This window comes from Schistocerca nitens, chromosome 4 (genome assembly GCF_023898315.1).
Source record: "Schistocerca nitens isolate TAMUIC-IGC-003100 chromosome 4, iqSchNite1.1, whole genome shotgun sequence".
NCBI classification, from domain to species: domain Eukaryota; kingdom Metazoa; phylum Arthropoda; class Insecta; order Orthoptera; family Acrididae; genus Schistocerca; species Schistocerca nitens.
This window is the reverse complement of record NC_064617.1, coordinates 322,130,294-322,144,790: the sequence shown is the minus strand read 5'-3', so window position 1 is coordinate 322,144,790 and position 14,497 is coordinate 322,130,294.

Sequence of the window (14,497 nt, the reverse complement as noted above, 5' to 3'; positions counted from 1 at the left end):
ACATGATGTAACAAGTTGTTGAGCCTATAATGTAGTAGCAACCGTGTTTAATTTTTAGCTGTATCCACAGATGTGTCCAGCAGATGCCAGTACAATTCCTAATAACAACACAATTAATTCTTTGATGGTCAAGTAGTTTATGTTGCAAGTACAAAATGGTCATTTGCTAAATCCTACAGTTATTAATAGTCGTGATGAATGAGATTTTCACTCTGCAATGGAGTGTGTGCTGATATGAAACTTCCTGACAGATTAAAACTGTGTGCCGGACCGAGGCTCGAACTCTGGGCCTTTGCCTTTTGTGGGCAAGTGCTCTACCATCTGAGCTATCCACAACTCACGACCCTTCCCCACGCCTTCAATTCTGCCATTACCTCATCTCCTACCTTCCAAACTTCACAGAATCTCTTCTGCAAACCTTGTAGAACTAGCACTCCTGGAAGAAAGGATATTGGCGGACACAGGGCTTAGCCACAGCCTGGGGGATGTTTCCAGAATGAGATTTTCACTCTGCAGCAGTTATGATGTGCTTCTTGCTAATACATGACTGTGCTAACCAAAGGATGTTGCACTGGCCTGTGATTGATTTTATTCTTCTTACTAGCTGAAAATGACCTGGCTCACTTGGTCTTTATTTTCATTTCTATTTTTGTGAACAGTCAAAATCACTCATGATCATCATAAAAATGAACATTTCTTTTAAGAAAAATTAGTATTTCATACTCTTGAGTACTCTTAAATCCCCTTTAGTATTCAGCAATACCCTAATTTGAAATAAAGTACTCTGGTCTCACTTATTTCTTTACTGAAAACTGACAACTTCCCAAAACATTCATAAATTGAAAATCATAAACAACATTCTGAAATCATGTAGAATACATTGGAGTATTTTAGAAACCACAAAAACAACCTTTAACATTCAAGAATACTTGTAAAAGCTTTAAGCAAGATATTCTGATGACAACCACACTATGATGCAGCCACTTGGAACACTCGTGTCTCCACAACTGCTATAGTGCACAACAGGGGAACCAAAGGCAGCACCAGATACAAATAGTAGTGACTGGCAGCTGGTGGGTTTGGAGCTGTTGTAAACTTCTCTCACAAACATCGTTGTTGTTGCTGTTGTGGTCTTCAGTCCAGAGACAGGTTTGATGCAGCTCTCCAAGCTACTCTATCCTGTGCAAGCACAAACATTAATATATAAGTTTTGTAATATGTTAGCAGATCCTTTGCACCTCCATTTCCTGTGATCCACTGCTTCCTTCGTAGTGCTGCTGTATCTGCTGTCATCCATCACATCACCCAGGACCTGAAATCTCTCCCACACTTACCTCCTTTCCCCTTTCCACATAACCCTCCATGGCTGTTCTTATAAGCCCCTCCCATCTTAGTATACACCCAATCAGTTTCTTTTCCTTCTTTTTTAGAATTAGTAATAGTGTTTTACCCTCTCTTTCTTTTCAGCTCCTCTTCATTTTTCACTCTATCCATCTAACTCACTACTCCATCCTCCACCATGTCCACATCTTGAAAGCCTCCAGCCTTGCTCAATCTTTCTTCTTCAGTGTCCACATTTCAGCACCACACTTGAGGACAGTCCATACAAAACATTATATTAGTCTCTTCTTCAAATTCTTTGTACACACACACACACACACACACACACACACACACACACACTGCTGAACAAAGGTTTGGAATACTATTGTAGAATTTAATCTACGACACTAGAGGTATCATTGACCTAGGGACTTCATGCGTTATCCAGTTAGAACCCATAAAGAGGACAGTGTTTTCTACTGGCATGCTTTGTGACTGTTTCTCAGTCAGGTAAACATACTGCTGCTGCAGTGGCACACCACAAGCAGTCCTGTATCAAGAACCGCTTCATTCAGTTTGTGTTCAGCACCACACTAACATGCCACATAGAGGCATACAACACTTCGATAGAGTCAGGATAGTGGCTTTACTTTCAGCAGGTTATACACAGCAAGATGTTGCCGATCGGTTACACATCACTCAAGCGGTGTGTCTAAGGTGTGGAGAAAGTACAGGGAGGGAGGAAATATAAACGACACACCACACAGTGATTGTCCTCGTATGACAATAGCAAAGCGGGGTCATTTCCTCCAACTGTCAGCTCGCAAGACACCAAACATCAACTGTCAGAAATATTGGAAATGACTTCTTCTGAGCAACAGGGATTCGTATTTCAGACCAAACAGTGAGTAAAAGATTGCACCAGAGTAGTCTTCATTACAGAAGACCAATGAGAAGTTTTGCACTGAACCAACAGAACTGAAACAATCGAAGGACCTTGTCTCTTACATATCAGCGTTGGACCATTGCGGAATGGAGTAATGTTATGTTTGCTGATGAGACCAGGATTGGTTTGTGACCAGACACTAGATGTGTTAGGGTTTGGAGACGCGCTAGACGGCACCAGAAACTCTAATACGTTCAGGAAGTCCATACATTTGCAGTTGGAAGAGTAATGGTCTGGGAGCCAATAATAATTAAGACAGTGGACCCCTCTAATTCCCATCTATGGCAATTTGACTGGTCATACATACCTAAAAGAGGTTGTACAAACGATTGTAAGGCCCTACAGACATGAAGTTGGTGATAATTTCATCCTAGTCAATGACAATGCAAGACTGCACTGTACTGTAGCAGTGTCTCGGTATCTTCAATGTTGCAGCATCAGTCAAATGAACTGATAGAGTACAGTCCCTAGACGAATGCAATTGAGTATGCACAGGACCTGTGGAAGGTGGCCATTGCACAGCATCCGAACCCACCTGACAATCTTTGGGACCCAATTGAGGTGTGGGACAAACTTGATTGTCTCATCCTGAGCATGCCTTGCAGAGTGGAAGATACCATCCGTGTGTGGGGAGGACATCCTCACTACTAAAAACAGATCATCATCATCAGAGAGAGACTGTTCTGTTTTGTAATGACTTTTGTAACTAGCAAAAATCGTCGTTTTCAGAAGGAATTGTGTTTATTTTTTTTTAGTAAGGTATTTTACAAACCTCAGTGGATGTACTATAAGAAGCCATTGTAGTAAACTGTATGATATTCCACACTTCTGTTGTGGTGTGTATATAATGCCTCTCTCACCATTGCTATTCTGGTTTTGACTTCTCTGTTGCTTGTAGAGTGGATTTCTATCCTCAATACTAGGTATTTAAAGTTTTTCACAATACCATTGTATTTGTTTGATTTAGTGAAAGAAAACTCTGCTTTGTCTTCACTTTGTTTTATACTTATTCTTTTACAATACTTGCTTATGAACTACATTTGTTATATTATTTGGTGTGTGTGTTTTGTTTCCTACACCCGAGCAAGCTCCTTACAACTGACCATAAGAAAAAGCACATTTCTTTTAAATTAATACCACAATACCTTCATTTGGCCTTGTGCCTTATTTAGTGTGATACAAAATGCTAATCTTACTGGCAATTGCACATTGTATTATTTTTTGCTTGCTTCGTTTATTTTGTTGGATAACTGTTTCACCCATTCTTATTTCACCAGATAATCTTTGTGAATCTAAATTTCACAAAAAAGAACTGGTGATTCCATTTTTAATCTAAACCATATGATTGCATTGAATTGATGGGAAATTAACTCATGCATTTAACCATTAAATCTATTGATTCATGTATTCTTTCCTTGCCTGGAATGTTGTTCAGAATTTTAAATTCTACATTTCTTACTGCTAAAATGGCTCTTTAAAATAACCAACATATATTTATGTTACTTTGAACAATATTTGGGTAAACATTATCTATTACTTCATGTAGATTGTTGACAGAGTTACGTAAATCATTTGTCACTTCAATTTCACCAATTACACCATCAGAGATTTTCAACAAAATGTCTCTCTTCTACTTCATCGATATTTGTTCTCAGTTATACCTTCTTCACTTGAGGCTGAAGAAATGATTAACATTTGAAGTTTTGATTTCATCTGCAGAAGTCTATTTTGGAAAATCTCCAGAAACTGTAAATAATCCATCTACCATTAACTACTTTACACTGTTTTAAAAGTTGACCTCATACAGGTGCTCTAAATACATTAAAGACTGGAAATTGTTGTTCTGCAATATTTAATGGCTGTTCTTGTATACTGTTTAGTTCAGTGGAAGTCAACATGGTCCCTACGGCCCACTAGTGGGCTTCTAGATTTCACAGTGGACAATAGATGGTAGGGGCTTCAGAAACATTTCCACTGGGTTTTCGTAAAATTTTGACAAAGTATTTTGTGACTAATTGCAACATTACAGAAAGGACAGGTGCTACTCACCTTATAGCAGAGATGCTGAGTCGCAGATAGGCATAACAGACTCAAACAAAGCTTTCAGCAAAGAAGCCATCAGAATTACATGCGCGCGCACCAGCACCCACACACACAAACACACACACATACACAGACAGACATACACAGACAGACAGACAGAGAGAGAGAGAGAGAGAGAGAGAGAGAGAGAGAGAGATCTGATTATTATTGAGGGAATAAATTCTCTTTCTCATCCTACTGGATACTTCATCTGAATCAGCAGAGTTGCTTGGACAATCAAATATTTAATTGATGATTCATTTATCATTATGTTTTTATTTCTTGTTAGAAGTGGAATAAATGGGTGTTTACGTGAGTGGTGTGTGTGTGTGTGGGGTGGGGGGGGGGTTAATTCTGATTAATGCCTGTTTGGGCAAAAGCTATGTTTGACAGTCTTTTTGTTGTGCCCATTTGCAACTCAGCATCTCTGCTATATCAAGGTGTATAAGTGGACAAGGGAAAAAAATCCTCGATCTTTCCCAGATTTCCTGATTAAAAATACATTTTTTCCATTGTAAGTGACAGTGAAACTTCTCAATCCTTTGAATGGTAAAGGTTTTATACACAGGTGCAGAATGTCCCACCCCTTTTGGAAACAAAACCCAGTATTAAAAAAAGTTTTGGGAAGATCTTTGACGTGCAGCAACATGCACACTGCATTTTACAAATGTATAAACACACAGTCCACCAAACACAGCGCATTAGTTTCCGAAGTACTGAAATCGAGATAGCAATGCTTTTTTGTTAGCCAATGAGAGCTGATATTCAGAGTGTAGGATGTGTGATGTAGTCGGCCCCTAGCAACATCACTGTTAAGTAACAGTTAACATTAATATACACAGAGTCCAGCTACAAGAAAAGCTAAGCTTTCACATATAATATTGATCTTTTTCTTGCATGTGTTAACCTTGGAAATATATCAAATATAAATGTGACAGTAAAATTTTAAATAATGATATGAGCATCTGGTCTCATGGGTTCAAAATTTTGCTAACTGGCTGCTCCTCAAAGTATTAAGTTCTGAATGAGAGTCAAATGCTCTGTGATGTAAGAAATTCATCACACACGTAATGTACTTCGTCTTGTGTAAAAGTTAATTTACTTTGAAAGTACCATTTCTCAAACCACCATTCATAATATTTTCCCAAGATATGTTAGAAATTTAAACAGTTGTGAAGTCATGGTCATCGAAAGCAGTTTGTCATTACGAAGTATTGCATAACCTTCCTCCTAAACCCTTTGACACATTTTGCTGTAGGTAGAAGTTTGTTTGCTCACTGTGTTTTGTTGCTGTAAAGGAGCATTTTCTTTGCAACCTAAGTTTTATTTTGGTGTTTTTCTCTCATTTATGTTTTATTGCTGCATATTGTTTTGCAGTAGCAGGCTAAAATAAAATTCTTTGTTAGATTATCAGTTCTTACAAATAAAAATTTAACTGAAAACTAAAACAATGAAAAATTTCAGAGTTTTTCCCATATGTACTGGGTCATATACACCCTGATGGTGAGTAACAACTATCCTTTTCATAATATTGTCATTATTCCATTCTGGACTTTCCATTGTTTGGTAACATTATTATTATTACCGTCTTTCCTTTCTCAAACGTTATGTCTGGCTAAAAATAGAAAGTGACGCGGACCTTGATCAAGCGTGACTTCCTTTTAACTTTACGGTATATGTTACATTGCATTTAGAAACGTTTGGCTAACTGAACATGTATCAATAATTACAGATTTCTGTAGTTGTATATATATATGTTTGGATGTAGCTGTATTGCGTTGATGTACTGGTTGATATTGTGTGGTATGTCTCCTGTAGTTGATAGTATAATTGGTATAATGTCAACTTTATCCTGATGCCACATGTCCTTGACTTCCTCAGCCAGTTGGGAGTATTTTTCAATGTTTTCTTCTTTATATTTGTTGTATTGGGTATGGATATTTCGATTAGTTGTGTTAATTTCTTCCTTTTATTGGTATGATGTCAGGTTTGTTATGTGTTGTTGTTTTATCTGTTATAATGGTTCTGTTCCAGTATAATTTGTATTCATCATTCTCCAGTACATTTTGTGGTGCATTCTTGTATGTGGGAACGTATTGTTTTATTAGTTTATGTTGTATGGCAAGTTGCTGATGTATTATTTTCACTACATTGTCATGTTTTCTGGTGTATTCTGTATTTGCTAGTATTGTACATCCGTTTGTGATGTGATGTACTGTTTCTATTTGTTGTTTGCAAAGTCTGCATTTATCTGTTGTGGTATTGGGATCTTTAATAATATGCTTGCTGTAATATCTGGTGTTTATTGTTTGATCCTGTATTGAAATTATGAATCCTTCCGTCTCACTGTATATACTGCCTTTTCTTAGCCATGTGTTAGATGCGTCTTGATCGATGTGTGGCTGTGTTAGATGATACGGGTGCTTGCCATGCAGTGTTTTCTTTTTCCAATTTACTTTCTTTGTATCTGTTGATGTTATGTGATCTAAAGGGTTGTAGAAGTGTTTATGAAATTGCAATGGTGTAGCCGATGTATTTATACGAGTGATTGCTTTGTGTATTTTGCTAGTTTCTGCTCGTTCTATAAAGAATTTTCTTAAATTGTCTACCTGTCCATAATGTCGATAAATCCCCTTCCTTTCTGCTTAATGTGAATCTTTCTGTTGCTGAATGTATGTGATGTATCCTATATTTGTGGCATTGTGATCGTGTAAGTGTATTGAGGGCTTCTAGGTCTTTGTTACTCCATTTCACTACTCCAAATGAGTAGGTCAATATTGGTATTGTTTCTTGCTGTCAATTCTGTTCACAGTATTTTTGTTAGTCTTTGTCTATATTTTTCTTTTAGTTCTTCTTTAATATTTGTATTATCTATTCCTATTTTGCCTGTATCCTAGATATTTATAGGCATCTGTTTTTTCCATCACTTCTATGCAGTCGCTGTGGTTATCCAATAAGTATTCTTGTTTAGTGTGTTTTCCCTTGGCTATGCTATTTTTCTTACATTTCTCTGTTCCGAAAGCCATATTTATATCATTGCTGAATACTTCTGTTATCTTTAATAATTGGTTGAGTTGATGTGTTGCTGCCAGTAGTTTTAGCAAATGTGTGATTTTGTGTTGGTATGTTCCAGTAATATTATATCCATAATTTGTATTATTTAGCATGTTGGATAGTGGGTTCAGAGCAAGGCAGAACCAGAAAGGACTTAATTAGTCTCCTTGGTATATTCCACGCTTAAGCTGTATTGGCTGTGATGTGATATTTGAATTTGTTTGGATATTAAGTGTGGTTTTCCAGTTTTTAATGACTATGTTTAGGAACTGTATCAATTTAGGATCTGCTTTGTATATTTCCAATATCTGTAGTAACCTTGAGTGGGGTACACAATCAAAAGCTTTTTGGTAATCACTGTATGCGTAGTATAGCGACCTTTGTTTAGTTTTAGCTTGATATGTCACCTCTGCATCTATTATCAATTGCTCTTTACATACTCGTGCTCCTTTGCAGCAGCCTTTTTGTTCTTCATTTATAATTTTTTTCTGTGTTGTAGGTCATTAATTTCTGTGTAATGACTGAAGTTAATATTTTGTATATTGTTGGTAGGCATGTTATGGGCGATAATTTGCTGTATCTGCTTGATCTTTAGGTTTCAGGTAAGTTATTCCTTGTGTAAGTGTATCAGGGACTGTGTATGGGTCTGCAATGTAACTGTTAAATAATTTAGTTAGATGTGAATGTGTTTAGGTGAACTTCTTTAGCCAGAAATTTGCTATTTTATCTTTTCCAGGGGTTTTCCAATTGTGCGTAGAGTTAATTGCTCAGGTGACTTCATGTTGCAAAATTATCACTCCAGGCATTTGTGGTATCATCTTGTATGTGTCTGTTTCTGGTTGTATCCACCGTGCATGCCTATTATGTTGTACCGGGTTTGACCATATGTTGCTCCAGAAGTGTTCCATGTCTGTTATGTTTGGTGGATTGTCTATTTTAACGTGTGTGTTATCTATTGTCTGGTAAAATTTCTTTTGGTTTGTGTTGAATGTTTGGTTTTGTTTCCTTCTATTTTCACCTCCTAAATCGTTTGGCCAATGCCTGTAATTTCTGCTTCTTTTCATCTAATTGCTCTATCGCTTCTTGTTGAGATTTTACATAAGCTTTTTCGTTTTTTTGTCTGATATTTCATTTCTTATAAATTGTGTTAGCTGTCCGATGTCTTTTCTCAGTTTTTCTATTCTGATCTGTAGCCTGTGTTGCCATGCTGGTTTTGTGGGTTTCTTCTGTGTGTTGGTTGGTTCTGATCTCTGCCTAGTGTGTGTATTTACTGTAGTGAGTGCTCCTATATAAACCAGTAGTTGTATCTCTTCCATAGTTGTGTTTTCCTTTATTTTGTTGTGTATGATTGTGTTGATAGTTGTTATTGTTGTTTCGACTTGTGGGTTATTTGGTGGTCTATGCAAGAATGGTCTAATGTCTGTATTTGTGTCTTTGTATTCTATATATGTCAGCTGAAATTTTTCTATATCTAACATGTGTGTCACTTCGTGTTCTATTTGTGCTTGTTCTCGTGGCTGTCTTTAAGATTTCGTTTTCCTCTGATTGTTTAGTTGATGTGTGTTGTTCTTGGTTTGTTTGAGTCCATTACAGTATTTTCTTCTTCTGACTGTACATTATTTTGTTCCAGTACTTGTTGTACTAGTTGTTTGATGTTTTCTAATTCTGGCTGGGGTATCCTGTTTTTTATTATTACACGGATCTGATCAGCTAGTCTTTGTTCTGTTAAAAATTTTAATTCTGGGTATCTGGTAATAAATGTTGTGTATACTTGTGATCTGTACCCAGTTGTGTTGGTTCCTAAGTTTGTTGCTTGGTAATAACAGAACATGAGGTGTCGGTTAACTTCATCAGACCATCTCATCCTCTGTCTTTGTTTTCCTTCTAGGGTGGTTGCAGGAAGCATGTCCTGCAAAACACCTCTATTTGGATTTAAATCATTTTCCGTGTGGCTAGCAGTGTCATTACCATTGTGGAAGGGCATAGGGTTCAAGCGTCGTCCCCGACCATGACAGCGCTTGTCCAAGGCTTCATTAGTTCTGTCCTGAACCAACTAATCACACTAAAAGGGGGGTTAGCCCTATTAGTGATTTGTTCTTTTCGTCACCTTTTATGACTGGCAGAACATACCAGTGGCCTATTCTTTTCCGGGCCTCCACGGGGTTTATTGTTATTATTATTATTATTATTATTATTATTATTATTATTATTATTATTATTAAACTTGCCGTAACTCTGCTCCATAAACTCTGTACAGTAAAGCTACTTCCCTACAGTATAAATCAGTATCTTTTATAACAGAGATATGAAAGTGGGGGGCAGGTAAGATAAAAAGAAAGGTTTAGTTCGTGTGTATCCCTCTGTGTAGTTCATTTTGCAGTCTTGTTTCGCCAGCAGTTTCCTGTATGCCTGCTTGCCGAGTGTGTCACTCTAGTGTCTTCTTGTTCAGCTGTTACATTTTCTCTCATTGCAAAACTAAACATGCTTCTCACTCCTCATCTGTTTGATTTCTTCGCTGTTTTTTGTTCCCTTCACCCCCCCCCCCTCCCCCCCCCCCATCCCTCCCTGGTCACCACTGGCAATATCTGTTCCTCTATTACATTTCAACATCCTGCTACATTTTATTACATAAGCTAAAATACCACTTAATATACTGTTCATTAACTTAAACAATTCATTTAAATTTATTTCATTTTATCACTTTCACTTTTCCTTGATCCACTGTAATCGATTTCCTAAAGTACAATGAAGCATGCATATTTACATATACCCTTCTGAGCTGGAACATATCCCCACCACGCCAGGATAATGGAATAGTCAAGAACATTCTGAAATGTTGTGGACGATTCTATAACATTCTGGCCAATTTTGATGACTTCGGCACTATTTCAAGCACTTCACGAACTCCCATAAGAAATCCGTATCTTCTAACCCAACCCCTGCAGTTCCAAACTAAATCCTCCTCCATGGATGGAGAATGGAGGGCCTTTCTCACAGATGGGGAATAACATAACCCCCACTTGGCTGTGGGGGTGGGTTGCGGAGTTTTGGTGGTATACATGAACCAACCACACTTACAAAATTATATATACTGAAATGCGCAACTACATAGAGCCGTGGATAATTCCATTTGTTCTGAAAACATAAATTCTGTGCAGATCTATCTTCAGAATTATACTGATGTGCCTGTAATTTTGCTAATGAAAAGCAAATACCGCACTTCAAGATGAGGGGATGGACAGCATGAGAGAATAATTCATCTCTATAACCATTCAAGACGGGGACAATGTTTGTCACAGAGCAAAGTACAACTAGAAGAGTAAAAGGTAAGGCCACTGATTTTATTAACATGGTTTCACACCACTTACATTCATATGCGCATGCATAAGGGAACAGGAAACGAAAGTGCAAGCCTAAGAGTACTAAAAAAGAAATGTTACTGTGAAATAAAACCAAGATAAGAAGGTATGGGTATACTGTAAAATTTTGGGATTGCAGCCAGATTACATCAACTTTATGGTGTAGTATTTCAACTGGCAACCACACCCACCTTTAGATACAGATAGGGCAAGAAATCAACTTAAACTGGTTGCAGTACCAAAATGTCATGGAATAATACGTCTCTCACAAGGTGATTATACTCTGATTAAAATCACGTTTTGATTGACAGATTGCAGCAGTAGTGAACAGTGTTGCTGGCATGCAGGCAGCCGTGTTTCACAAGGAGCTGCACGTACCTACAAAACAGGCAACACAGCGGGCATGTGGCACTCAAGAAAAGCCATGTCTGGACAGTAGCTGACCCCTACCACTCGACACTGTGAAATGCCATAGAAATTTTAATCGCGTGTAAGATCTTGCTGCACAAGCCTACCCATTCTTTGATGACACCCTTCCTGAGATCTAGTGAGAGAGGACGACACAATACTGGCTTACACAAAACCGACCACTAATGCACGGTGTATTTATGGATCTTTTCTGGGGCATGGCAGCTCATGGGTAATACCATGGTCCACCACACGTTATGTGACCGCGACATTATAAACAAAATGACAGTTGGTATGGTTAGTGTATTTCAACTCAGACCATCAAATCCATGTTTGAAGGCACCATACTGCAGCAGGAAACACTGTAAAATGAAATCAAGCTGAAGTGATGCAGGTAATAACCACATACTCACAGCCTGTATTGTGTGGCTTGTTGAAGGTACATAATAATGTAACATTTCTGTTGCAGACATCCCCCTTGGACCTCTGGGTAAAAACTTCAGTTCAAAAGATAAAACCACATCATCCAGACAGATAGGTGTTTACTAATGGATGATCCTGCTCACTCTTATCTGCTGACAATCTCACCAATATTAATACTGATACTAAACAGACGTCAGAAGCATGTCCTGGTGCCCCCTAACGTAAATGGACACAAAAGTGGAAGGATAAAAGTCCAAGTGGACACAAAATATACAAAGAGAAAATTATCCAAAAGGAATAAGTCAATTGCTAAAGGCTATCTTGTACCAAACTATGTCCCTAAGCTTGGTTGATGCTGTAGTAAAAATGAATGTTATTGTAAATTAACACTTCAGCTACAACAATTGGATCATAATGAAATTTACTAGACATAATGATACAAATGATTCACTTGATCTCACAATCAAGATGAGTAAAGAACACAGTCCAACATGAAGAGTGCATTGAAACACCTTTTGCTGCAATACATGCCGCAACACGATCCGGCATCAAGTTGGTTAGATGTCTGATGTCGTCCTGAGGCAGACTGGTACACAGATCTTGAACAACCACATTGAAATCATGTTCAGAGTGACATGGCGGTATCCGGCATTTCAGCTGGTCTCGCACATGCTCTATAGGGCACAAGTCCAGGGTACAGGCTGACCATGGAAGAGCCAGAACATGATGTAGGAAGTCTTGAGCAACTCGAGCTGCGTGTGGAAAAGCATTATCTTGGTGGAAAAGTGTCCCTGGTAGGCCATGTAGGAAAGGTCTAAGAACAATGGGCCGTGTGGATAATGTGGCAAGTGACAGCACGGTTGGAACTGTATTGTTCACCAGGCTGCCTCCACATCTGTAAGTGGTTGTCATCCGTCCCCAAAACAAATCAGGATTAATCACTAAAAACCATGTTTTGCCAGTCTGTTGATTCCACTTCGTTCTAGCTTGGCACCACAGCAGATGGAGTTGCCGATGTCTTGATGTTAATGGCAGTAAGCTACAAGGGCATGTAGATTGCAAATTTAGATCCACAAGGTGACTGGGAATCATTTGTGGAATAACTACATGCACATGTGCATCTGCTTGTATCCTGGAGCGAGTCACTAGGATCCCTGATCACCTGCAGACAATCTTTTGATCATCTTATGTCTTCGTCTTCCTGGTAGTGCCTATCTATTGCGTCCACTGCTCCCAACATCATTTGACAGAAGCCTCCATCAACCTGATGATCCACACAGCATGTTGACCAGGCTGCGATTTCCATGCTGATGATTAAACCCTCTCAAACTGGCTTAACTGTGACAAATGTTGTCTAACATGTCCACCTGGTATTCTCGCATGCTAACATCATCCTTGAGTAGGGATGTTTATATGCCATTTTAATAGGGCTCCCCTGCCCAATATCAGTGTCACTGCAGGGTCTGTGGTCATGCATATTGACACCAAACTTCAATCATTTGCATGTTGGATTTCACTGTATTTATCTGCAAAGTTTTGCATGTGTATTTTCATTCCTCCGGGTGCGCTGTTTTCAATGTTTCTGAGTGTATACTTGCTCATTCAGACTTCCTACGAGAAGAAATCAATCGTAAGAGCCGAGTCAGTGTATGTTCATACCTGGCATGCTAACATTTATGGAAGGAAATACAATGCATTCCAATGAATACAAGCATTACAAACCCAAGTTATACTCTGCTAGTGGCCTAATGTAAATGTTTTACATCTTATTGACAATGTCACCAAAATTGTAGTGGGGCCTAACCAATGACAAATTGTGTCTGTATATGTGTGGATGGATATGCGTGTGTGTGCGTGCGAGTGTATACCTGTCCTTTTTTCCCCCTAAGGTAAGTCTTTCCGCTCCCGGGATTGGAATGACTCCTTACCCTCTCCCTTAAAACCCACATCCTTTCGTCTTTCCCTCTTTCCTGATGAGGCAACAGTTTGTTGCGAAAGCTTGAATTTTGTGTGTATATTTGTGTTTGTTTGTGTGTCTATCGACGTGCCAGCGCTTTTGTTTGGTAAGTCTCATCATCTTTCTTTTTGGATATATTTTTCCACGTGGAATGTTTCCCTCTGTTATATATATATATATATATATATATATATATATATATATATATATATATATATATATATATATTTGTGTGTTGCGCTGTTTCCGAGTTAATTAGTGTTAAAGTTAGTCAATCAAGCTGTTGCGCACACAAATTCAAGTGGCCTGCCAGTGTCGTCAGATGTGTTCTTCGTTCTGTTTCCTAAAATCATACAAAAGAACAATACAAATATTGGACCTTGGACAGTAGTTAGAACTGAGCCAAAGGCTGAGCAATCTTGTGTGCTATCATCCTCACTTCAAAAAACAACTGACACTAATTGTTTCTGGCGAGCTGCTTGAATCTGTACACAACAACAACATAAACAACTTGATTGCCTAATATCATTGCTAGTAACTCTGAAATGGCCTACCTTACAAGCATTATGGACTGCTTCTGACCATCCTGGAGACAGTTATTTCATGTACAAAATATTATGTGTGCATAAGTCACGTCAATGCACAGCGAAAATGGAACTATAGAATAATTGGCAATGCCAAGAACTACCTAGCGTCATTTCCTCATAACACCTTGGTTGGGGTTAAGCCACTCCTGCACTGAGCCTCGTATAGATCATCCTCTTCAGTTCCAGCTCAATAATAATTCATGATTTATGAGCAGATCAGGCAGGCCCATCTTAATATCTGTTTACAACACAGTAATTTGGAGGTGAGAATGAATCTCATTCACATTGTATAGTAATGGCTGGAAAAAGTTTGTATTGTAAGACCTGTCTTTCAATGTGTGTATAAGGAAAATATATA